The 26,233-nt window shown below is 39.2% G+C and overlaps 1 protein-coding gene and 1 pseudogene across 2 annotated transcripts in view; one reads left to right on the top strand and one right to left on the bottom strand.

The window, feature by feature from the left end:
- The window catches only part of shroom3 (shroom family member 3), a 410,779-nt gene that overhangs the window by 236,892 nt on the left and 147,654 nt on the right, over positions 1 to 26,233 (top strand). The window contains exon 1 of one of the 2 annotated variants that reach the window (XM_060825796.1): positions 9,668 to 9,847. The exons of the other annotated variant lie outside the window; for it this stretch is intronic. The gene's annotated coding sequence lies outside the window, so the exon portion shown is untranslated. Of the gene's footprint in view, positions 1 to 9,667; positions 9,848 to 26,233 lie in introns of those variants that run through there. 2 annotated transcript variants of the gene reach the window in all.
- On the bottom strand, positions 7,379 to 25,142 carry LOC132817280 (large ribosomal subunit protein uL23-like; annotated as a pseudogene).

Below are 26,233 nucleotides of genomic sequence, written 5' to 3'. Positions count from 1 at the left end.
CAGTGTACCAGTATGCTGGCCTTTCAGCAAGTAATCTTTGCCACCTATTACAATACAATATTCCTGATGAAGGGCTTATGCCCGAAACATCGAATTTCCTGTTCCTTGGATGCTGCCTGACCTGCTGCGCTTTAACCAGCAACACATTTTCAGCTCTGATCTCCAGCATCTGCAGACCTCACTTTTTACACCTTTTACAATAGTTCCAAGAACACAAAATTGATTGAAAGTGGAACTGTTTCTCATTTGAGGTATGTAGAGTGAAGCAGTAATTTCTCTTGCGTCGTTTCTTGAATAACTTACAGAAATAGTTTTAATAGCGTTTGCTAACAAGACATAATCATTTGTGAAATTAGTTTTAAAACATTTACTTTCAAAATCTTATGTATTTGAACACCAAAAGTAGAATTTGAACTGCATTCTTCCAGCTCAGATGTGAAAGTGCTGCCAATGAACCAAGGCTAACACTTCAGAGTGATTGTTTATGGAATACATTTATTGTCACAGTGGAGGCAAAGTCCTTTTAAAAGGAAATGATTGCAATGGGAAGAACCAAAGCACCTTTCAACAAGTTGAAATTTACAGACCAATGAATTAGTATGATATTATATTATTCTTTTAGAGAACAACAACTGGGGCAGATAAATGGGAAGCTTTGGATGTAATACATTTGGATTTTCAGAAGGCATTTTGATAAGGTACCACATATTTGACTATTTATTAAGGCTGTTTTATGATTCATTGGTATTGAAGGTAATATATGAGTTTGAATAAAGGATTGGCCAGCTCATAAAAGTCAGACACCTGTGACACCTGTGCCATTACAGAATTGCAATCTGTAACTAGTTGTGAGTAGTGCTGGGGCTCTGTTTATTTTGAATATCTATGAATGATTAAAATGAGGAAAGTTAATGTACTATAGTCAAGTTTGTGGATGACACAAAAATAGGAGGGAAAGCAAGTGATGAGGATGACAGAGTTTGCAGAGGATTGCATGAGTTGGCAAAGACTTAGCAGATAGAAAATAGTTTGGGGATATGTGGGATTTTGCACTCTAGCAAGAAGAATAAAGAAGTTGAATATTATTTAAATGATGAAAGACAGACCACTCCAGAACACAGGGACTTGGGAGTCCTCATCCATGAATCACAAAAAGCTAGCATCTCAGTTCAGCAGGTGATGGGAAAGCAAATGTAAGGTTGGCCTTTACTTCAAAGGGAATGGAGTATAAAAGTAGGGAGGTATTGTTAAAACTATGCAAGGCACTAGTCAGACCAAACTATGAACAGTTTTGGGCCCCTTATCTAAGGAAAGATATACTGGCAATGGAGATATCCCAAGAGTGATCACTTGATTGATATCTGTTATAGAGGGACTGTATTATGAGGAGACATTGAGGGGGTTGGGCCTGTACTCATTGGAAAATAGGACAATGAGAGGTGACCTTACTGAAATATACAAGTTTCTTAGAGGCCTGACAGGGCAGACACAGAAATATTGTTTCCCCTTATGAGAGAGACTAGGTCCAGAGAGCATAATCTCAGAATAATGGGTCAGAGTTTCAGGCAGAGATGAGGAGGAATTTATTTTTTCAGAGGGTAGTAAATCTGTGGGACTCTTTACCACTAAAGGCTTTCAAGGCTGAGATAAACAGATTTTTAAACAGTAATGCAATCAAGCCTTCTGGCAAAAAAGCAGGAATGTAGAGTGGGAAATTATCAGATCATCATGGTCTCATTAAATTTTAGAACAGACTCGATGAATTAAATGGCCTACTCCTGTTCCTGTGTCTTTATGGCCTTATTAACTTAATCTATTATTACTTTGCATTTAGAAATAACAACCTCCAGCATTGATCTTTCATGAGTGGATCAATCCTGAAAGAATTGAGCTAAGAACAAACTGTTTCCAAGTGCCACAGCTAAATTCAAACATAGTGGTAATGAAAGTTTATCAAAAAAGTAGTGCTGTTCAGTATAATTAAAGCTAGAGGAACTGTACGCAGAGTTCTTATGAACCCAGTGAAACCAAAAGCTGCTTTTGTTTAGGGTTTATAACGTTACATCGATTAAATAAACCCTTTCTCTGGCTGCAGAAAAGAATGATGATGGGATATTTATGATGCAATAATCTGATATAATGTCGGCAATTTTTCTTAAAATTTTTAAAAGAGTCACTGACAATTTTTCACGCACGTGTGAAACATCTGCAGTCTCATTGTAAGGATGTAAAATAACTGCACCATCTAATCTTAACTCTTCTTCTTTACAAGTATGGTACAAGCACCTTAATGGACTTATTAGATTACATTAGATTAGATTAGATTACTTAGTGTGGAAACAGGCCCTTCGGCCCAACAAGTCCACACCGACCCGCCGAAGCGCAACCCACCCATTCCCCTACATTTACCCCTCTACCTAACACTACGGGCAGTTTAGCATAAAAAAAATTCACCTGGCCTGCACATCTTTGGACTGTGGGAGGAAACCGGAGCACCCGGAGAAAACCCACGCAGACACGGGGAGAATGTGCAAACTCCACACAGACAGTCGCCTGATTCGGGAATTGAACCTGGGTCTCTGGCGCTGTGAGGCAGCAGTGCTAACCACTGTGCCATCGTGCCGCCCTTTGGCTGTGGGGATGGGTAGAATTGTCCATGTCACATGCTTTTGATCTTAATTTAGTGACTCCCCTTCCATCAAGGACATTGACTGGTTGAAGTTTGATATACATAAGACTGATATTTTCCTAGCTTCTGAGCTTTTTGACATTCAATAGCTGAAGTAACGTGAAGACTGTCACTTTAGCAAGATACTGGAAGAGATTTGATGTGTACATCCCAGCAGTAATCAAAAATGTCAGAATACATGAGCAGAAAGTAGACCCTTTTTTTAAAATTAGGCATAAGTTACTAAAAGTCACCTCTGGCTGTTCATAAGCTGTCAGTTGCAGTTTCCAATTATTATTACAGAGGAATGTTGAACAGAACACCAGATTGGTGCTTCATATGCACAGTAGTAAGGGAGAAAATAGACTGTGCTGGAAAGACATAAGTCTCACTTGGAAAGGAGCTATTCTGTACATGTCCAGAAGTTAGTGCTCGAGAATTGTCTGAATGTTTTGCCTTTGCATAGATTTCTCATGAAGTTTGATGAAAGTTCACCTTCGTGAAATTATATTGTCTTTGTACAAAATTATTACTGTGATGAAATAGAAGATGAATCTCAGTCATGTTTATTTTCTGTGTTAATTGGCATGAGAATTTAATTTTCTTGGTACATGTGCATTCCACCTTCAATCATTGGACAGATGCTTGTGCACTATATTACCGGATATAAAGCTTTTTAAAAAGTAACTTCTTTCATTTATGTCAATAAAAATGCTGATAAAATGTAATCTTGTATCCTGCTCTACTTTCAGAAAACCGAATGACACTGCCTCGCACGCGTCATATACCATATTGTTTCTTCATTTTACAGAAATCTTTGTATTCATAGTATATGTCATTGAATGCAATGCTTGGAAAAGTGCATGGATTTATAATCATGTTATAGAAATAAATTGTATCTGATCCATTGTCACTAAGATCCAGAGTAACAAAACTATTAAAAATGTTCCTGACTATAAGGTCCTTTAAATATTCAGTCTTACACTTATATATGTGTTGTACTTTTATAGCTTATTTGCTTATATGAAGAAAGGTTACACCTGAAATGTTGACTTCTCCAACTTCTGATGCTGCCTGGCCTCGTGTCCTTCCAGCCTCCTGCTTGTCTACCTTATGTTATAAGGTGCTAGGATTTTTTTTCCCTAATTTGACTTTTCCCTAGTTTGTAATTTCTGGGTGATGATGCATCCAGCAAAGTACAGGCATGCCACACCACTTAGTCAAGTTTCTGCCAAGGTAACTATTGAAGTAACCTACAAAAGTACACTGAAAGATGATGTCCCTTCAATGCATGTCCTTCTCTTTCTCTTGCACTCTCTCTGACCAAGTCCCTCAACCTAGCTCTGCCTTTCTAAAGTGCTTGGACTCTCCAAATCCTGCTCAAAGGTGTGTCTGAGTTTTCGATATGGCAGTAAAAAGTTTAATTATGAGGTGCCTTTAATGTAGAAAATGTTCCAAGTACATTATAAAAGAAAAGCAAGCCACACAAGAAGATGGGACAGATGACTGAAAGTTTGTTCAAAGACATAGGAATATTCTAAAGAGGAAACAGTGGAGTGGTGGAGACATTGAGGAGGGCATTTCAGAGTTTATGGAAGAGGCAACTGAAGACTCAACCACCAATGATGGGGTGATTAACATGAGCAATGCGAAGAAACCAGAAGTAGATGAGTGTAGGCATCTTGGAGAGGATGAGTCTGAAAGAAATTACAGAGACCGGGCAGGGTGAAGCCATGGAGGGATTTGAAATAAAAATGAGAATTTTTAAATCACAACATTGCTTGACCTAGAGCCAATGCCAAGCAATGAATGTCAGGTGATAATGAACAAGATTAGTTGCAGTCAGGAATATAGGCAGCAGAGTTTTAGATGATCTAAAGTTTGTAGAGGGTAGAATGTGGGAGAATATCCAGGAACGCAATAGAACAGTCAAATTTACCAAAGGCCTAAATGAGAATTTCAGCAGCTGATGAGCTGAGACAAATAAAGTTACATGATATTGAAGAAGTAAAAATTGGCACAAATATTGATAACATGATTTTGTGGTTTGAACATTAAAGAACAGGAATAGAGATCCGAAATGGTTAAAAAAAAACACTCCTAAGATAGACCGGGAGAGTTGTTTATGTGAGAGATGAACATATTGCCACATTCAGTTCCTCTTTGAAACTATATGCTTTGAAAAAATGAAATGTTAAAAATATCTGTATATTTTTATTCTTGAAAATCCTGAGGAGTTTCTATAAAACATGTATTTTTTTATAAAACAACTTAAATTGATGTCACACCTGTTTTGACCTTTGGTTTTGATATGCTCTACAACTGATGAGGTACTTTGGAAGTGTAGTCATCACAGTAAAGTCAGTAATGCAGCATCCAGCAAGCTCCCACAGATAATAACATGATAACAACCAGCTAAACTATATTCTGTAACAGCAATTCACAGATAAGTATTGGGATGATCTTAGCATCACTTTCTCACCATTTCCCATATAATTTGATTTCCTTTGTTCCCAAATTCTATTTGTCGAAGTCTTATCACTCATTACCGCAGGATCCACAGGCTTCTGGGCAAGTTGATTCTAAGGATCCACGTACTCTGAATGAGAAACACTTCTATTTCTTTCAATCTGTAATGGCCCTTCCAAGTTTTAGATTCTCCAACAACCTCTTAGCATTTGGCCTGACAAAGCCTCTGAGAATCATGTTTAATGAGATCATGTTGCATGTCTTCTGAACTCCTGAGAATGTAGACCCACTCTTTCCCACAACAGCCCTTTCAAACCTGGGGGTTTTTTTTGGTCATAATCCCATAGGTAAAATATCGTTCTTTTGGTAAGGTGTCTAACACTGTATCGAGCAGTCCAAGTTACACTCAACAAACATGATAAAATTTCAGCAAAGCTTCATTACTTTTATACTGGAGCATCCTTTCAGTAAATGTGAATATACCATTTGTGTTCTCATTGCCTGCTATTCCTGCATGTTTATGTTCTGCTTTTTATGTACACGGAGCAACAAATCTCTTGGCATACCAATATTTCCTAGTCTCTCAGTCTTTGAATCATTTCTCCCTCAATTGTATTGTACTTCATTAGCCAACCCATTTAACCCATTATCTAATCAGTCTTATAGCCTCTTGGCATTCAACCCAATGCCTATTTTCCCATCTAGCTACATATCATCAGCAAACTTAAGTAGACTCAGTCTCTTTAGTTAAATCATAGATATAAATTATAAATGGCAAAGGCCTACACAATGATCTTTGCGACAGCGTAGTCCTTACACCCTGCTGCTGCTGCACCCAAAATGACCTGTTTATTTCTGTTTTGAGTTTGGTTTGTTAAACCAATCCTTTTTTTTTTAAAACTCCAATCCCCTGTTACTTTGTGTAACAATTTCTTTCTTGACACTTTTAGAATGTCTTCCAAAAATCAGCATAGATTACATCCATGGATTCTCCTGTATCAGTTACATACTCAAAAATCAATGCGTTTGTCCAACATGATTTAAGACCGTGTTGACTCTGCCCAGTTGTACTGTGATTGCATATTGTAAATAGGCAATATTTCGCACTTACCAAGAAACTCTTTGCTCAAACTGCTCAGAATCTACAAATTTCTGTTGCTCAGCAACCTGAATATTTCCAGCAGTTTTGGTTTTAATTTCAGATATTCAGTGTACTACACTGTTTTCTCATTTCTTTTTTGGTGTTTTATAAAATGGGTACTCCATGAATGAATTTTGTATCCACAACAGAAGGCCCTTGCTCGCACCTGGTCCTTCTTTTGGGATTCATCTGAAAGATAAAATCTATATAATGACCTGTGTAATTACTACATCCTTCTGTACCTGCTATTTAACACTAGAAATATTCTACTTGTGTCCTTTGATGGAAGTAAAACTGACAGACTCTGAGGGGTGAAGGCGTTCTTCAATTTCACTCCCAGATCAGGAAGCAAGTTTTGACACAGGAATCCCATTCAACGGCAGGAAACACCTGATGAAAGCAGAGGTGCTTTCTCAAAGGGCCCAGGTAGCAATGAATAGAAGAATTGTTCCAAGAACCCCTGACGTAATTGCTTTCAGATTGTCGCTGACAATGAAATCTGCTGATGACTTTACAAATGGGAGTTAAGAGGAGGGAAGAGAAAATGTTTTTGTGCTCATTATGATATAGTGGCTTGCCTGTACTCAGCAGGAGATTTTGTTAGTCCAATAACTGAAGGATTGTGCCAAATGCCTTTATAGTTAAAAATATAGAAGGAAAACTGATGTGTATTCATGCATTCAAAATATTTAGCCAAATCCATCATTAAAAGTGGCACAAACTGTTAGCATTCACAACTAATTAATGATATAGAAAAGAGACTTTTCAAGTCAAATATTACTCCTCTTCAGAACTCTACAGATACCACCAGAACTGCTGAGTTTCTTCAGCACGTTTTTATTTCAGATCTCCCAGCAACCAAGGTACTCAATTTTATTTGGCCTTTACAAAAGCTGCTTTTGACACTAACGTATTGTAATACTTGAGCAAATATTGCATTATTTATGCATCAAATACAGTCTTTATACAAAGTCAGTATTACCAATAAGAAGAAAACACACAATAACTTGGATTCAATTTTTGAATAGCCAATGCTTGAATGTGTGGTCAATTGTTTAAAATTTTACTGACATATTTATATGGTTACTTGTGATGCCAGTTTAGATTATGTCGATCTCATTGGCAGTATGCAATGCATCATGATCTAGGTAGGCCCAGTTAGATATATGCTTCCTTTTCACCATCAGGTCTGATAAGAGTGTTGACTTTAGCTATGTCATTAATTTCTTTGCAGCCTGTTTGTGCTGGGTTTCGTTGGCCTTGATTTCAGCAATGAAAACCAAAGTATTTTTGTCCTCCGTTTTCTTCATAGCAGACGAGTGATCAGTCGATATATAACAATAGTATAATTTGTTCCTCCTGGGAGCACTCTTTCTGAAGTACATGGGTTACCTTCTCAGTCTGTGTCTCTTTGGTCTCCCGAAGGTCGGTATTGTCATAATTTCCTTCTGTCTGTTACTATGAACTCACTTCAAAATGGTCTAATTTGCTTTCAAGGCCTTTGTTTTACACTCAGTTTTGTTAGGGCCAGCTTCCTCCTTCCCCTTTGGAGCTATCTTAGAAAAAGAGTTAAAACTTACTTTAATGTTCTTTTAGTTCCATCAATTAAGATGTATTTCAAAATCCTTTCGACAAGTCTTATGTAGGATTTTCAAAAGATTTTGATTTACTTTTAGCAAAGGATTAAAATGTCTTGAGAGTATTTGTGTAATGGTTTTTAAAATGAAATAAGACAGGATCCTAACTTGTACGGTATCGGTATAAGCATGAGGACCTTTCTCACTCTTCAGAAGTGATTAATCTTGACGGTGCCGCTGTAGAACACGGATTATTTTTGAGAGCTGCTGAACAAACTAATTACCAAGTACCTGCTTGCAACCCATTTGTCAACTATATCCATAATAAGGGTGCAGCTCATATTTTAATGATTTCAGCCAAAGTTGTATCTGCTTCAATACATTGTTCATATTTATCCATCCAGTTGTGGGCTGTTCTTTCCTTCTCTCAGTTTCCATTGAATTACTGTGAAGGTCTGCAAAGTTCCCATGGCCAAGCAACTCTGATTAGAGATTTTCTTTATTGGTCGATTAGCTGTCCTAAACATCAAACTTCACCCCAGGAGTTTTCACAACTAAGTGCTGCATTTGAGTAGATAAATGAAGTTTAATTTTCTCTAATTAAGAAATAGATGTCCCTTCGTTTCCTCTCTTCTGAAAGTGGTGGATGAAACCATTTCCACTGGTAGTCTTGTCCTCTGTTTGAACAGTCAATGACCTTCTGTGGGACTCGGCATTTCACCTCATGAGAATCCTTGATTCTGAGAGGCATCCTAGCCAGGCCCATTCTCCCTCCATATGCCCATCTGACAGAGATCATTGGATGGCATTTGAGAGATGGGGCCATGGCTGTTTTGTCCCATTGCTAAACTGGGGACATTACCACTGATTTCAGTGACCTATTGCCAAAGCCTTTTATTTCACAAAGTAATTAAAATTCATCTCATCACATGCCTTGCTTTTCCACTCTCCAGTGATGTTGAAGTATAACATACTGAGTGGCTATTGGAATTGAATCACACCACCCAACAAGGCTATTTGGCCCATTGTGCTGTGTTGGCCCTTTGAAAAAGCTGTCCAATTGGTGCTACTGTACTGCTATTTCCACATAGTTCTGCGACTCTCCTTCCAAATAAATATCAAATAAATAATCAATCTGCTTCTACAGCTGTTTCAGGTGATGCAACCCAGGTTATTATATTCAAAGTATAGTTTATGATACGTGAAGTACAGTTTGTGTGGCTGTTAAGTATGTGATTTTGTTTTTAAGTAGAGAAAGGAAGTATCTGAAAAACAATTATTTGAGCAGAGACGTGACTGTTGGTCATAAGATACAACTGCTGATTTCAGCTTCTGAAATATTCCTGTGTCATGTCTATGTTAATTGGTGAACATTTGTCACATTTCTGTGCTGACCGCTAAGTTACTCCCACTGCATCTCCCTTAGTTACACTTGCCAGCGAAAGAAAGGAACAGGTAGTGCTCAGAAGTTCATGTGTGGGAAAGGGAGGAGTCTTCCTGCAATGGAAAGAAAGCTTTAAAAAGGCTTTGGTGTTTTTTTTAACCAAGTCATGATTTAGGTTAGACCTTTTCCTTAAACAGCCTGAAATTACAACATAATTACTTTATTTTGGCAGTGTGTGGGTGTTTTGCTAAATTTCCTCAGTGTCAGGTGTTATTTTCTTTCACACAGAAACTGGCAGTCTGTATATCAGAGCACGCTGACTTCATAGTTTCAGGTTAAGTTGGTTTTGATTGGTTTGCAGGAGGAAAGTAATTTGAGCCACCATTCTATTTGTCTGTACGACACTTCCTTCTGCAAGGTGTCCTCATTGAGATCACTTCTGTCTTGCTTACTTTAGGGAAGCCTTTCTCTGTTGAAATGTAGGCTCTTAATGTCGGCTCTTAAACTCCTTTGTCGGTTAATCATTGCTGGGAAGCCTGTGGTACTGGTTGACATGGAAGACGTATACCTCCCTGTGTTTACTCGCTGACTTGTGTGCCATGCCTGAGGTATGTAATTAACTCTGCATTTTTTCATTTTCTGCAACAAATACTCAGGAGGAGCACTGACCAGTTCACTGTTTGGCATTAGATTTAGTCTGATTGATTTATATCAAACCACTATTGTATCTTACGTGTATTGTCCAACATTTTTATATATTTATGAAAATTACTTACAAGAAATCATTTAGCGTTCTAAAATGAAATCATATTTTTTATTATAAGTTGATTTGTTTTATATTTCCACTGCCATTGACTCATTATTTGTAGTTGGAAAGAAGGTGCATGCAATCCCATATAGATGTATTAAAAGTACTGGCTCTCCTGTTTCTAGGTACATAGGAACAGGCTGGAGTGACCCCTCGAATGTTTCATACCATTCTTAGCCAGGCTTTGTATGTACTTTCCCCAATAGGTCAGAAAGTGACCAACAAATTCTGGAGGCTGCAACTGCAGGAGAAACAAAATATCTTATTTACACATCATGGCAGGTACAGTTAGAAACCCTTATGATGATTGGGAAGCTTTTTAATACTTAGTGTTAGAATTGTGTAGCACAGAATGCGGTCATTCGGACCATTGACCCTCTACTTTTGGAAGATGTATCACATTAGTCCCGGTGCCTTGCTTTATCCCCAAAGCCATGCAAATGTTATCTTTCTCGATTGAGAGTGTAAGAGCACACACTGAACTTGCAAAGTGATATAGACAAGTTTGGTGAGTGGGTAAGAATATGATAGATGGAGCGCAATGTGGCAAAGTGTGAAGTTATCCATTTTGTATGAAAATGAAAAAAATAAAGTTTTTTTTTAAGAATGGTGTGAGATTGAGAAATGTCTGCGCCAAAATGAAGCTTGGACATGAAACACAAGTGTAGTACGTCGATATAGCAAGCAGTTTGGAAGGGAAATTATGTGTTAGCTTTAGTTGCAAAGTGGTTGACATAGAGCAATGAAGAAGTACTATGACAATTATTCAGGATGTTGATGGGGCCACAGGAGGAACTGTGCACACAGTTTAGGGCCCCAAACCCAAGGAAAGATGTACTTGCCCTACAGAGAGTGCAACAGAAGTTCATTGCATTCCTTCCAAGCATGAGGCTGATTTGAATTGCCTTGTATTCCCTGGAGTTTAGATGAATGCGAGTTGATCTAATTGTAGTGTATTACTTTCTTCAGAGTCTTGACAGGTTAGACACTGAGAAAATATTTCCCCAGTTAGGGAAGCTGTATATTGGCCTGGATTTTGGAACAGCTGCAGTGGCAGTTGAGTCCACACGATTCCACTGCTACCAACTTGCCAGTTTGTTGTCATGTTCACACCTTGGCCACTTTCAGTCTGGTTATGGGGAGGGTGGGGAAGAGTTGGTATCAGCTCACTCACCTGTGAGTGCAAGGAACTAATTCCACCCCTGAAAGGGCTCATCGGGACCTCGGTGCAGACACCCATCTGGTCAACCATCAGGTCTATGAAAACATGGGGTAGTCTGGGAAGGTGGCAAGTTGAAGTAGAATACCAGTTATGATCTTGTTGACGGAGGGTGCAGGCTTACACAGCCTGTTGTGGTTCTTATTCACTATCTTCTTGTGATCAGATGAATATCCAAACTTCCTTTGAATCTACTTCGAGCACATTCCAGATCATAGTGACTAATTAACTAAAATAATAGTCTCATCTTCCCCTCCACCAATCCTCCCTGCGACTGTCCACCCAACTAGCTGCACTTGTTTTGTCTTTAACTGTGTTCTTTGCTTCTCAACCCTTCTGCCAGTGCAAGTAATTTCTCCTTGCTATCTTTCCTGGTCTCAAAACAAAGTGAAACCTCTAATTTCCGTTCTGAGGAGCAGTCAGAGGATCCAAAATGTTAACTCTGATTTCTCTTCACGGATGCTGCCAGCCTAGGGGAGATTTTCCATCAACTTCTGACTTTGTTTCTGATTTACAGCATCTGCAGTTCTTTTGGTTTTCATTGGAAACCTGTATTGATTGGTAGCATTTTAGTAAGTGACCTCTGCAGCCTTTTCAAGGCCTAGATATCCTTCCTTTTCCTGCATAACATTTGACTCATAGGTCCTGCTGAGGCTTAACCACAGATTTATATGTGTAGCAATATTCTGTATTGAAGATTAATACAGTTTTACAATTCACTCCTCATTCCCCTGACAAAAAAATCCGTGATGACTTGACCTGGTGGATTAATGTCCTATTTTAATCCTGCAAAAAATATTGTCCATCATTCAGCATGGAAGACTTTGTGATTTAAGTAGACAGGTGCACAGTTATTTCAGTTTTTAATCTAATGTTTCAGTGTATGGACTCAGTCAGATGAAATGGGTTGAGTTACCCTCTCTTGAGATTCTTTCCAGGGCCGACAATTTTCAGAAGTTATAAACACAGAAATAGAATGAAAATAGTACAAGACTTGTCGTTTCTTTGTACTGCATGCAGTCTTAATTTTGAGTAATTTTAGAAATGATGTTATCATATTGAGGATTTGCTTTTTGACGTCCTCTGTAACTGTGCTTACTGCTTTGTAGTTAACGCTGTCACCACTATTCAAATAGCAGTTTCTCAACTATTTATTATTTCCAAAAGCAAAATGTTCAGCAACAGAACTGCAATGTAACTTTATTATAATTTTAATAATGCAAACAATCGCAAGCACACTAGTGTTGGGACTGGCAGTTAAAATTGGAAATTCAACTTTGTATTTAAGGAAGGTCTCCGAGGTCCAGTGAAGTCCCAGATATTAATAAGTCCATCAACAGAATTCCTATGAGGTTGCTCCCCGATGGCAACTTACAAAAAGTGCCTGCTGTTACTTAGACTCACCCTCACCCATTTTATCTCCATCATATTTTGCAAAGCAAATTGTCAGAACACGAAAAAGCAAAGTCAAGTAAATTTGAATTGAGAAAAGAAAATCATGCCAAGAAAGCAAAGGTCAATAAAAGTAATTTTAGCTGTGGGAATCATGGGCCTTCAATCTACATTGGACATCAATTGTTGTGTGACAATCATCGATGTAAATCCTAGAGTGGCCTTATAGATATTAGAAGTATCCATTTGAACATTTTCTAACCTGGGACAATTTATGGCAATGGAAAACTAGTCTTTGTTTACAAAATAGAGGAATGAGTTAGACCAGTGTAAAATTAATTGCATCAGTTGAAACAATCATGTGTCTGTGATTTCACCATCCATTTCAATTCAAATGTCCTCTGCACTGAGTTTGCTGCCTTCATGTCCTCCTTTAATCCTTCTCACCATATCATCTCTTCTCCCCTCATTCACAACCACACCACTTACCTTCTCATTTCACATGGTCTTGCTACTTCTAATGTGTTGCTCTCTGATGAAGCCATTTCTTATCACTTCCTTGTATCATTTTCCACTCACATCCACATCTCCCCCCAAGTTCACCTTCATCTGTGCCCCACCCTGGGAGAAAAATAATTTCTGTCAATTCATTTACATCCACCTTGTTGAAATCCTCACTATCTAACCTTTCATACCCTTTCACTGTAACATTTCTGCAGCTACTGATTTGTTTGATCACACTCTCACCTCCACCTTTGCACTAGTCCCCAGTGAGAGCATGATTGACTGATGCCCTGGCATGACCTTCAGGAACGTAGATGTGACTGAATATGATGGACAACTGGTTGAGTCATCTACTGCCGGAAACACACACAACACAATCAGTTCAACTCTCATTTGCCAAATTTGCCCAGTATTCCAGGATCATCCTGGAATGCCAGTATAGCCCTGTTAGTGTTTCTCTACTGCCCAACATTTTGTTAAACCTCTGTCTACTCCAGCCTCACCACCAACAACTCATGCTAGGTGTCCATGTGCTACTTTATTCCTAAATTGAGACTACCCTGTTAACTGCCACTGTCACTGCCCTTCCATCCCCTATCCCTGCATACTATTTTTCATCCAAGCGCCCTCTTCTCACCATATCCTAACACAGAACTTGGATTTTCTCTAGCTCTCTGTTCTCAACCTCCATGTCCTCCCCAAGTTCAACTTGTCTGTGAGAGCCAGATCCAGCTTTCTTGAACCTCACCCCATTGAACTATTAACCGTCAGGTTCTTTTAAAAGTATTTGTGTGAGTGCATGGCTGTGTAGGCTGGAAAGTAGCATAGAGACCTCTTCTGTATTTAATACAGATCATGACCAGACATGCAAAATCATTTAAAACTACCATAGGTTGAACAATTGGATGTGCATAACAACAAATTTTGCAGAGAATTTGGACCAAGTTCCCTTCCTGGTTCAGGAGTTACTTTTTATTGTTACCATTTTTCCCTGTTAGAGTGTTTTCCCTCTCTATTTGAAATCTGGTATCTTCACTCCTGGAGAAAGCGTCCATTAATCCTTCTCTTCTTTCAAACTAATGCCAGTTTTTCAATTGCTTTGCTCCTGAAGGCTTTTAACAGGATATTACCTCCAAAATCTCTGCTCATCCATCCCACAATGGAGTCTCTCCAGCAAGATTCTACTCCTGCAGTAGATTAGATTAGATTTGATTCCCTACAGTGTGGAAACAGGCCCTTTGGCCCAACACGTCCACACCGACCCTCCGAAGAGTAACCCAACTAGACCCATTTCACTCTGACTAATGCACCTAACACCATGGGCGATTTAGCATGGCCAATTCACCTAACCTGCACATCTTTGGACTGTGGGAGGAAACCAGAGCACCTGGAGGCAACCCACGCAGACACGGGAAGAATGTGCAAACTCCACACAGACAGTCACTAGAGGCTGGAATCGAACCTGGGACCTGGTGCTGTGAGGCAGCAGTGCTAACCACTGAGCCACCATGCCACCCTTATCGAAGTCACAAATGATAGACAAAGTGAGTTATGTCTTTCCATCATCCCTAAACCTAATTATGGCATCTTTTTCCAACCTTATTCATTCATTTGTAACCAAACATTCAAGGATGTATAAGTCCAGAGTTTATTTTAATTAATCTATTCAGACATATTATGAAGCAATTCTGCAGCAGCTGGGGCTTGAACCCAGATGTTCTGGTCTCGAGGCAGGGACACTACCACTGCACCACAAGAGTTTTGTCAGCCCAGTGAAAAGATTGGGACATGAACTGGAAGAGTTGAGAAGGAGGGGGAATAAGAGGGTGAGAGTTCAATGTCAAATTAGGCGCCGAAAGAGAAATGAAAGTAAGGAAAGAAACAATGGATTAAGACTGGGAAAAAAAGAAAAACTGTAAAAATTTAAAACTTATCATTTTTAAAATCTCCTTGAATAATTCAAGCCTAATGGAACAGAATTTCACACTTATAATGGTTTCCTTTTAGGTGAGAGGTTAAGTAGCAGTCATTAACAATCACAACCTTGTTAAAATGGTATTACATAGATTCCAGAATCCTGACAGTGTGAAAGCTGGCCATTTGGCCCATTGAGTCCACACAACCCTTCCTAAGACCTTCGCACCCAGACCCACCCCACTACCCTATCCCTGTAGCCCTGCGTTTGCCAGGGCTAATTCACCCAACCTTTGGAATGCAGGTAGAAACCAGAACATCTGGAGGAAACTCATGCGGACATGGGGAAATGTACAAATCCCACACATACAGTTACCTGAGGATGGAATCAAAATTGGGTCATTGGCGCTGTGAGGCAGCAGTGCTCACTGCTGAGTCACTGTCACCCCAATACATACAATTAATTACGCAAGTTGAAAAATGTCATGCTGGAAAAACACAACAGGCCAGGCAGCATCCGAGGAGCAGGAGAATTGACATTTCGGGCATAAGCCCTCCTTCAGGAATGAGGCTGGTGTGCCAAGCGGGCTGAGATAAAGGGTAGGGGGGAGGGGCGCTGGGAATACAATAGATGGAAGGTGGTGAGGGTGAAAGGCCGGAGAGGGGGTGGGGCAGAGAGGTCGGGAAGAATTAATTACGCAAGTTTGTTTCCTGTGGTGATTGGACAATTTTATGCGCAAATAGAACAACCTCCTGAAACTCACAGGAAAGCTAAGTGTGAGATGCCATTTTCACAAAGCTAAGGGTGGAATGTTCTAATCAGCTAATAACCTCTGGTGATTTGCATTCCATGAGATGTCTTCCTTGCTGCATGTCACTGGCCAATTTGCATGTTTATAAATGTGTGTGTCATTTATACACTTTTTTTTTCCCAGCAAAAGTTGGCCCCGTCAATGTAAAACCAAACCAGCTCAGGTTAAAAATAGAAGGCCATTAAATGCATTCTTCAGTGAACTCGATAATATCTCTTCTGAATTTAAGAATTCAGTTATAAATGTTTCAGTTGATGGGCCAAGAAATATTCTTTCAAAACCCTAGTCTCCTAAAGTAAATTGGCAAGCTTTAATTTTGAAAATACATTTTTGAAAATGCTATTCTGTTGTGTGTTATTCTTTGTGAGGCTTTTCATTTGGCAAGGGATTGGAGACAGCAAGGTTCAAATTCTTGTTGATGGAATTTCTATAAAGTGTCATCCGGGGAATTGTATCGCACTTTAATAAGAGGCCAGGGTGTAGTTCAATATGGGTAAATTGTCTTGGAAACAGGGTGCACAGCAGTGAAACTTCGACGTGAGGCATGTGAAGAATGCTACTGGCATGCTTGAGTGGAGGACTTCAGAGCAGATCCCCCTGAATAAAGCTCACTGCCATCTGTTGTTATCCATATCGCCTCATGGCAACAGCCTCTCCGGAATGAGTTCATTTTGAGCAAAGTTACTTGGAATAGACAGCAGATGACTGGAGCATTCAGCATCACTGTAATGCATTAACAAGAAAGAAAGCTTAATTTAATGCTTAATGTATTCTGATCGGAAAGCCAGAGCAATCCTGCCTCCTCTCTCCTCTTCTCCTCCCCCCCCCCCCCCCCCCCCCCAGCATTGTGCACATCCCTCTTGAACACCATGGCACAGTATACAGAGGTTTTTTGTTTGCTGGCTATTGGTACCCAGTCTTTCTATATCTTTGAGGCTGGGCAGAGGACTTTCACAGACTCTTTGTTATCAGATGAGAACCCAATCTTGTTATTCAGCACCACTTTTGTACTTTAGTTGCGTGGCTATGTCAAAACAGAAGGAAAGTGGAAGTAGCTCTTTCAAAGGACTGGCACAGGCTCATTGGCCAAATGGCCTCAGTCTGAACTAAAGGATTCTAAAATTCTGCAAATACAAATAAAGTTGAGAGCCCTTGACTAGCTTTCACTCTTTGTTTTTCCCTCTCCCAAATGTATAAACACAGGACAGTTGTCATATCTCTCCCAGTTGCCCTGCTAACAGCTGAGTGAGTCAATATCAGCACAGCGGGAAGTTTTGAAGCAGGTTTGGTTCCTGAAATAAGATATAGTGCAAACCCAATGCCAGTCATTATGTCAGCTTCTGCTGCAAATTCACATGTCTGCAAGCCACTGTGTGTGTGCTGTCACAAAGAAAGCTTTTTATCTCTTCACTTTCTATTAAGACTCATAATGATTTCTTGCTTGGTTTGTGTGGAAGTAGCCATAAAAAACCTTTCTTTAAATAGACAAAATATGCTGCCACAAAGACGTAGGAGTAGGTATTAGAATTAAAAGTGCTCCAGCTGCTAGTCTTTGAAGATTCTTTTGGAAGAGCTTCGTTTTTGAGAGAAGAAAGCACTGAACAATAAAACTAATCAAATGTAGTAATGAGCCAAGGTAGCTGAACTTTGAAGAGGTGAATGTGTTGGAGGAAATATCGATTGTATATGTCTCTACTTGCACACACATACAAGCTTTACCTCTGCATTGCTGAGGCCTAGCTCAAGATTTAACATTCTAGCGTAATACTGAGCTGTATAGACACTGAGGTAGACAGGCAGGAGGCTGGAAGAACACAGCAAGCCAGGCAGCATCAGGAGGTGGAGAAGTTGACATGTTGGGTGCAACCCTTCTTCAGGAAGGGGGTGGGTGTTGGTGGAGCTGCAGATAAAGGCGGTGGCAGGGGCACGGTAATGAAGTGAGGATAGGTGAAGGTAGAGAGAGGGTACAACCTGGTTGATCAATGGGAGGAATTAATCCGGTTGATGGCCGGGAGAAGTGGAAGGGAGGGGAAGGGGCCTGGAAGGGAATCAGGATGGGATGGGAGGTTATTTGATACTGGAGAACTCAATGTTGAGTCCTCCAGGTTGTAAGCTGCCCAGGCAAAGGATAAGCTGTTGTTCCTCCAATTTGCGGTTTGGTTCACGGTGGCAATGGAGGAAGCCAAGAATGGTCTGTCTGCAGTGAGGATACTGGAGTCATCTTTCAGGCAAGGCATTAAATGGAAGTGCTGTCTCTCTCAAGTGCACATAACTGATCCTATGGCACTGAATCAATAAAGAGTAGAAAAGTTGTCTTTCTCTGATGGCCTGGTTAATATTTTGCCATCAATCAGTATAACTAAACCAAGTTATGTGACCATTTAAACATTATTGTTTGTGAGAACATTTTGTGTGCACATTAGCTGTGCTATTTCCTGCGGTGACAACACTTTACAAGTACTTGATTACCTGTAAAGAGCTTTGTTATAGAGTGAAATTGTGAAAGATGCTACATAAATGCAAGTTTTGCTTTTCTTAATTGCTTAAGCACAGAATAGAAACTCCTGTCATGTTAGTTGGGAGCAACGCTAAATCCAGAATAATAAGGGGATTAGATTAGACTTACAGTGTGGAAACAGGCCCTTCGGCCCAACAAGTCCACACCGACCCGCCGAAGCGAAACCCACCCATACCCCTACATTACCCCTTACCTAACACTACGGGCAATTTAGCATGGCCAATTCACCTGACCCGCACATCTTTGGACTGTGGGAGGAAACCGGAGCACCCGGAGGAAACCCACGCAGACACGGGGAGAACGTGCAAACTCCACACAGTCAGTCGCCTGAGTCGGGAATTGAACCCGGGTCTCTGGCGCTGTGAGGCAGCAGTGCTAACCACTGTGCCACCGTGCCGCCCGGAGGAGGGATTCTTCTCCTCTATGTCTTCAGACGTAAATATGAGATACAAAAGCTACCATTTTATATTTAATATTACAAAATGTTCAGGAAGCAAGCAGGATAATAGGATTAAAGTGGATTGTCCATGTGGGGAAAATCTCCTTGGCAAATGTTACGCCCAACCACCCTCCTCCTGTGCTGTAACATGCTAGGATTTGATTTTATTGCAGTTACACCTCATCAATCTGTCATGTTAATCTGACTACCTCAATATTCACTGGAGATTTTAGCAGAATATAAGTGTCCAGTTAGTATTAATACCCATAAATTTAGAATTTGGTCAATTAACATGAATAATTTGTGTTCAGCCTGCCCTGATTCGTGAGATGATGTTTGAAGTTAAATAGTGCGGCACTCGTAACCATGGCAATCAGATGTTTTACATTGAGACGTTTAAAATGAACTGATGTCCATTGATGAGTTTTGCCTTCTTTTCTCTCGGCCAGAAACACTGTGTGGATGTGAGAGAGTAAAAGAAATACTCAAGAAAAATTAAATATAAGCATTGTATAAACAAGAGGACAGAACCTTAATCGGCATTGACCATGAGACAGTACCTGGAATGAAAGATGTGGGAGCAATAACTGACACTTGGATTCATTTCCTCAAAAGAATCCATGAGTAAATCTTTGGAATTGCTTCTTTTCCAAGGCAGACCTTATTTTGAATAAAATATATGCTGGCAAGACTTTCTAATTGGGTACCCTCTCCTCTGCTGATTCTTATTTTTTAACAGTGGTTAATGATACTTGTGAAAACTCCATAGCAAAATAATAAGATAATTCAGCTCCTAAAGTTTACTCTGCTGCTCAGCTAAACTGTGCCTGATATGTACCTCAACTCCATTTCTTCCCCCTTAGTTTCATAATCTTGAAAAAACTTTAACTAGCATGGGATTAATTCCCAATTTTTAATTTGTAAATCAGCCAGCTCTAATTTTAACTATTATCTCCCTTTGATTTGGATTTCCCTACCAAAGGGTATAGCTTCTATGGGTTTACCAAATCCTTTTGCAGATTTTAAACACCTTAATGTGTTCATTTCTCAATGTTCTGAACATAAGGGACTATAAGCCAAACTTGCGCAACATATTCTCATAATTTGGTTTTATTCTTCTCAATCTGTGCAATTCTTCCTGCAATATATCATTCCTGAGCTTTTGTGAACACCATATACTGGATGGAGTCTTGTACAGTGCTTCAGTTTTGAATTTCAAGTGACTTTAAATTAAAAACAGAATTTCATTAGCTCTTAATTTATTTAATTTTGATTAATTTTTCTAGCTGTGCACTGGCTTTAAATGATTTCCATGAATGGGAACATAAAATCCTTCAGCTCTCCGTGTCTTCTGCTTGCTGCTTGTTAAGAAAATATTCCAAAGCATCTTTTTCAGATCATTAATTCTTGCGCTTCCCCAGACTGATTATTAATTGCTACATTAATTACCAACTTATTTAGTCTTCCTATGTGCCTTTGTAAAGTCTTGCTCCTGTTCATACTCAGTACCATGCCACCCAACTTAGTGTTAACAACGACCTTGGATACGTAACTCTCTATTTAATCATCTGCTTATATTATCGTGTATGGTGAGGTTTCAAGCCCCAGTACTGATTCTTAGGTTGCACCACTTGATGTATTATGCCGAGCAGTGAGCAAAGTCTTTATCCCGCTTTCTGTCTCTTCTATCCTTTTTTTTTCTCCACGCACTTTTAATTTTGTCAACTTTGTAAACCACTCATGCAGAACCTTCTGGAAATCCACATAAACAACACCCATAGGCAATCACTATTCAGCATTCTAGTGGCTTTCTGAAAATATTTTTGAGTACAAAGGAATTTTGACTTGTTTTTGGAACTTGTCATGCTATAAGTAACATTTGTGACCCTATTTAGTCAAAAGTGACATTCGTAGTTAATGTAAACACACTTTTTCAAACAAAGTGCTGGTCAACCCAACAAATTTTCTGACCTATGTCAGGAATGCAATTGCAATCAGAATATCCATTATCAGTCATGAGACCAAGCAGCCATTTTGTTTCCTGGCAGTATGTTTTTTTCTACAAGGTCAATGTTGCTCCAGTCTGCTTTGAAAAGACAAATGTGCCACTGTTTTAAATTTTGTGGAAAAGAATAGCTGGTGGAATTTTACCAAATTAACTCGGAATGGAGTCCTGGAGTTATTTGCAACACAGAAGCAGGGATGTAAACGGACCTAGTTGTCATGATTTAATCCAGGAGCATCCAGGACATTGGGGGAGTGAAAAAAAAGTTCTCATCATCTGGAAGTCTTAGGGGAGATGGTGACATAGTAAATAACATCACTGGAGAAGTAACCTAGGGGTCCAGACTAACACTTTGAGAATATAGGTTCACATCCCAATACAGCAGGTATAGAACTCAAATTCAAATTATAAACAGGGAATTTTTTTTAAAAACTGGTCTCCATAATGATTACCATAAAAACATCATCAGTTGTTGTAAAAACCATCTGGTTCCCTGTGTCCTTTAGGTGAGGAACCCTAAAAACCTGACCTGGTGTGACCTACATTTGATTCCAGACTTAATATGGTTGCCTCTTCACTTCCCACTGGACAACAAATATTGGCTTTATTGAAAAAATAATCTTGAGATTCAGAGATTGATATCAAATATTGGAAGATGTTTAGTAAATTCAGTAATTCTTCCAAGTAATGTGCTGCATAAATTGACAGATGGGCCACATTAACAAAGAATGTTTTAACTGCGTATATAGATATTTGTAACCTTGGCGCAGTATGTGAATAAGTGCATCTTGTTGCTGTGAAGTCTTTCTCGAACTCCTTGATGTCGAGGTTTCAGGATTTGCAGTTGGAATTTTCCAAGAAACAGTATGAAATTCTGTTTTCAGTGATGATTGATGTATGTGGCAGCAGGTCTGTCTAACAGTTATTGTATCCCTTGAAACTTTCTAAATGAAACATCAAGCACCAGTTGTGAATCATGTATTACCAAAAATATAATTGATAAAAACCAAAAACAAGAGATCATGTGCTGTGACAATGTACATTGTCTTAAGAAGGTTAATACATGCATGACTGAATTATGATCTGGTGATATCTGGTTACCCCATTGCCATAAAGGTTAACATTTTGTGCAGTATTTCATGCACTTTGCAGTTTTAATCTTTGGGATGTTTTGACCACTTAAATGCCCCTCGTGTCATGTGTGTTACAGAAATAAGGCATTTAACAGGCAAATACAGTCCTGAACAATGCTGTCATTCTGGCATTACCCAGCTGTATTATTCACTCTCAAGTTGCTCCCCTTCTTTTCCAAAGCCTTTGATTACTTGCACAAATTTCACTGGTCATCTCCATTATCTCACTGAATAGCCATTCTTCATGAGTATATGTAGACAGCAAATATTGACTGAATCTTCTATGTCTGAAGGAGATGGAATCCCCACGGTGCTGTTTCTTGTCTGATCCACTGAAGCAGCCACTCCACAGCAAGGCAAGAGAAGGTTCCCCCCCCCCAATACTTGGACCATGTCTATTCTTGATTCTGTCATATGTTGTGGTTAAAGGGCAGCACAGTGGCTCAGTGGTTAGCAGCCTCTCAGCGCTAGGGGCCCAAGTTCGATTCCAGCCTTGGGCAAACTGTCTGTGTGGAGTTTGCACATTCTCCCTGTGTCTGCGTGGATTTCTTCCCACTGTCCAAAGCTTTGCAGGTCAGGTGAATTGGCCATTCTAAATTGGGACATTTCTCTTTCTTACAGAAATGAAATTTTGAGTCTATATTGCAGATAAACAAGACTGAAGAAAAGCTATCTTTTTACTGATATACTATGTACTAGAGAAATTGGACAGGTTGAGTCTTTTGCATTGGAATTAGTTGGGTTGAACGCATTAGACCAGCAAGCAACGGTTGGAAAACATTGAATTAGGGTCATTTTTACATAAATAGCTGTGTACCGACTTCAGCAAGTAATCACAAGATGGCAGTCTGGGTGAACTTGCTGACCCTTCCCCTTCTGCATAATGCACTTCCCTGCTCCTTTCAGAAATTTCAGAGGCGAAGAGGGTGAAGATCAGCCATGGTGGAAATCGATAAAACATGCGAGAAAAACTCCAGTGGCTTGTCTGCCAGTTAAGAATCTTTTATCAGAGTCAAAAAGTGTGGCACTGGAAAAGCACAGCAGGTCAGGCAGCATCCGAGGAGCAGGAGAGATAATATTTTGGCCTGATGAGGGGCTAATGCCAGAAACGTTGATTCGTCTGCTCTTTGGATGCTGCCTGACCGGCTGTGCTTTTCCAGTGCCATACGTTTTGACTCTGATCTCCAGCATCTGCAGTCCTCACTTTCTTCAAGGACCTTTTATCACATGACTCTGAAAGAAATTTGTGCTGCTATACCTTATTGTTGTATCAATGAGCCTTTACTAAAACCATGTAGAAGGTTTACTTGTTGGACAATGAATTAAAAACTGGAAGTGTTGGAAATCAAATTTATGCCAAATTAAATCTTCTAAACATTGCTCCCCATCAATATAGGTTTGAAGTCACTAAAATCTTTCCAATTATGAGAAAGTTATTCCTAACAAAGTTAAAATTGCACTCATTTAACAACAAAAGACAGATGAGGATAATTGCATGCAGGCCGCTTTTAGTAATGGTGTGTGGAAGAGTACAGTTTTGCGCAAGCAAGGAATGAATATAAAGTCTTGTTATTTGTTGCGTGGATTTAGATGTAGAGCATTTAATTATAATCCTTTTTGGAGGTAGTTATTTTGAAACTTATAAAGAAAATACACATTGTATATTTAACTTCAGTGCAAAATTTGAGAGCTTGCCTTCAATTTCAAACGCGGTAGGTAATGCCAAGGGGACTGTAAGGAATGTTCCTATTACAGAAAGTACCTATATCTGAGAAAGCATTAATGTAGAAGGCACTACAATGCTGGAAACAGACATGCCGAGAGAGGAAAGCAGCTTTACTGTGTAGCTCTATCTAGCATTCCATTTCCTACATTCAATATATGGAATGTTATTTGTTTTGTTATAATTTAGTTTGTAAGAGGCAAAGGGTGAAAGTGATCAAAATCAGTAGAGTTGAGCAGTGTAGTACTCATTAATTTTCCCCAGCAACTGCATGAGGGTTTTGTACAACATGTTTGCTTTGCAATGATGGACATTAACATTTTCTGACTGATTTATTTATATTCAATGAGGCAAAAGACTGTGCAGAGTATATTTTAAATTCTTTGAACGACTGTATATGTCTGTGTGATTTCTAGATTCAAGATCTTCATTAATTTAAAATATTCATATCAAATACATCATTGAAGTGTTTATAGTGCAAGGGATGCATTCACATTGGGATTTGCACATCCAAGCAGCCGTCTTCAGTGCAGCCCTGTGGCAAGGAGGAGAATACTTAAGCACACTGCTGTGCAGAGCTTCCAAATTCTCATACTAACCATACTAAATAATGCATGAATTCTCTGAGGTGAATTTAAAAAAGAGTATCTTACCCATTTTGCTACCATAGCAAGTGGAAAAATTAATCTTTAATAATCCACTCCTCTCATTGTATCTCAGATTTTAAAAGAACAACCATCTTATCCTTCTCAAAATGGTAATTTGCTTTGTAATCTGTGATATAACTGCCTTCATGTTTTTATGGTGACTATGTATTAGCCATAAAAAACCTTGGAGGTGTAGAGTGTGTTTTATTCTCACTACTTCCTACCCCTTCAAAGATAGAACATTTGGCAGCCAATCCACTTGGAGTTGTCCTTATGTGCCGCCTAGTGCCTGGCCGAAGGGTAAATTACTCTTTATTTAGGGGAGCAAAGTGAACATTTGAAGAGGTGACAGAAGTCTGTAAGAATTAAGGAGCAAAGCAAAGATTGAACTACAACTTGAGATATGCTGTTTTAAGATTTATGTGCTGATGTGGAAGGAAATGACCTCACTCACTTGCCTAATAGCAAATAACATTGATGAGAATCCATTAACTTTGTAGAAGCCGCTCTTCTTCACAAAGCCTTTGAAAACTCTGTAAAATTACATTTGCATGCTGTAGGCACAGTTGAAGTCACCATTAATCTAAATTGTCAGTTTGATCTTTCAAAGCTGGTTGAAAAGAAAAATACCTGTGTAAGCTGATCAGAGCATTTTGCAGCTGTGAAGATGTCTTGCTCTTCACAGGGTCTGTTATCTTCCAGCCTCGAGACTGTCATCTCATAAAATGATTCCCATATCAGCTTTCTGGGAACAGCAGTGTCCGCACAGTTACCCGCCTGGGGTGACATGTTCACAATGTACAGAGAGAGGTGTCACTTACATTCTGTGAATCAGAATTCAAAGTGTGCACGCAATGGTAGATTGCTTCTCACTTGATGATAGCAATGTATTAATTAGTAATGGAAATAAACTTCTTTGATTAAGACTCTGGGTTGTCCTTTCCTGCAGTTTTAAAAAGGTATTTCTGTTAATGGTTTAGTTCCAGGAAATCTGTACATTGTCTCGAATAAATGAGTTGATCTTTAAATGTCCTGATGATACAAGGCTTGTACAGAATTTAATTTTGGTGAACTTTGAAGAAGGAAAACCTGCCTATGGTTGCCATCTGGGTATATTTACTCTTTTTGCAAGCTCAATGACTGTGCATTTATACTATTCAAATATCATAACATAACAAAGGTGTTGCCATGACACTTGTGCATGACATTATAGAATTGCAAATTACAATAACCTCGAGCAACTTTTTATTTCTCAGTAATTTAAGCAATTGAATTTTGTGTTTTATGTCTAAGAAATATCTCAAAAGTAATTAACTTACACTGAATTACTCTAAAACAGTGAATATTGCCTTAAAGGTAATTTGGCAGCCATTTTGCATACAGTAAGATTCCACAAACAGCAATGTGCTGAATCAGCAATCAGCTCATTCAAAGTGATGTTGGGTGAGGTCAAAGTATTTCTCCCTACACCAGGAAAGCTCACTGTTTTTCATTTGTAACAGGAGATCACATCCACTGAGTGTGCAGGTACACAATTCGATATTTTATCATGCAAGCCTGGGTTGTCACTGGAGGCCTTTGAGATTTCCCTTGAAGGGGACAGTTGGTGGTTTATCACCATGAGATACTATGCCTAGTAAGCATACTTAAAATCAAACTTTATAAATTGTGACCATGTGCCATTATTTCATATATTTCAAAATGCCAATACAAACAGATGTTAACCTTCTGTTTAGCGTTAATTAAGCAAGAAGGTCGCTGTGCTTAGAACAGTAATTTTTGAACCTCACGCTCACACAGTTCAAACAGGGCCATAGTCAAACTTCAAGAATATGCACAAAGACTGATTTGCCTTGGCTTTGAGAGTTAGATTTACCAGA

This window comes from Hemiscyllium ocellatum, chromosome 1 (assembly GCF_020745735.1).
Source record: "Hemiscyllium ocellatum isolate sHemOce1 chromosome 1, sHemOce1.pat.X.cur, whole genome shotgun sequence".
In the NCBI taxonomy this organism is placed as follows: domain Eukaryota; kingdom Metazoa; phylum Chordata; class Chondrichthyes; order Orectolobiformes; family Hemiscylliidae; genus Hemiscyllium; species Hemiscyllium ocellatum.
Note: the sequence above shows the minus strand (reverse complement) of the source record. Positions and strands in the feature narration are given on the sequence as shown.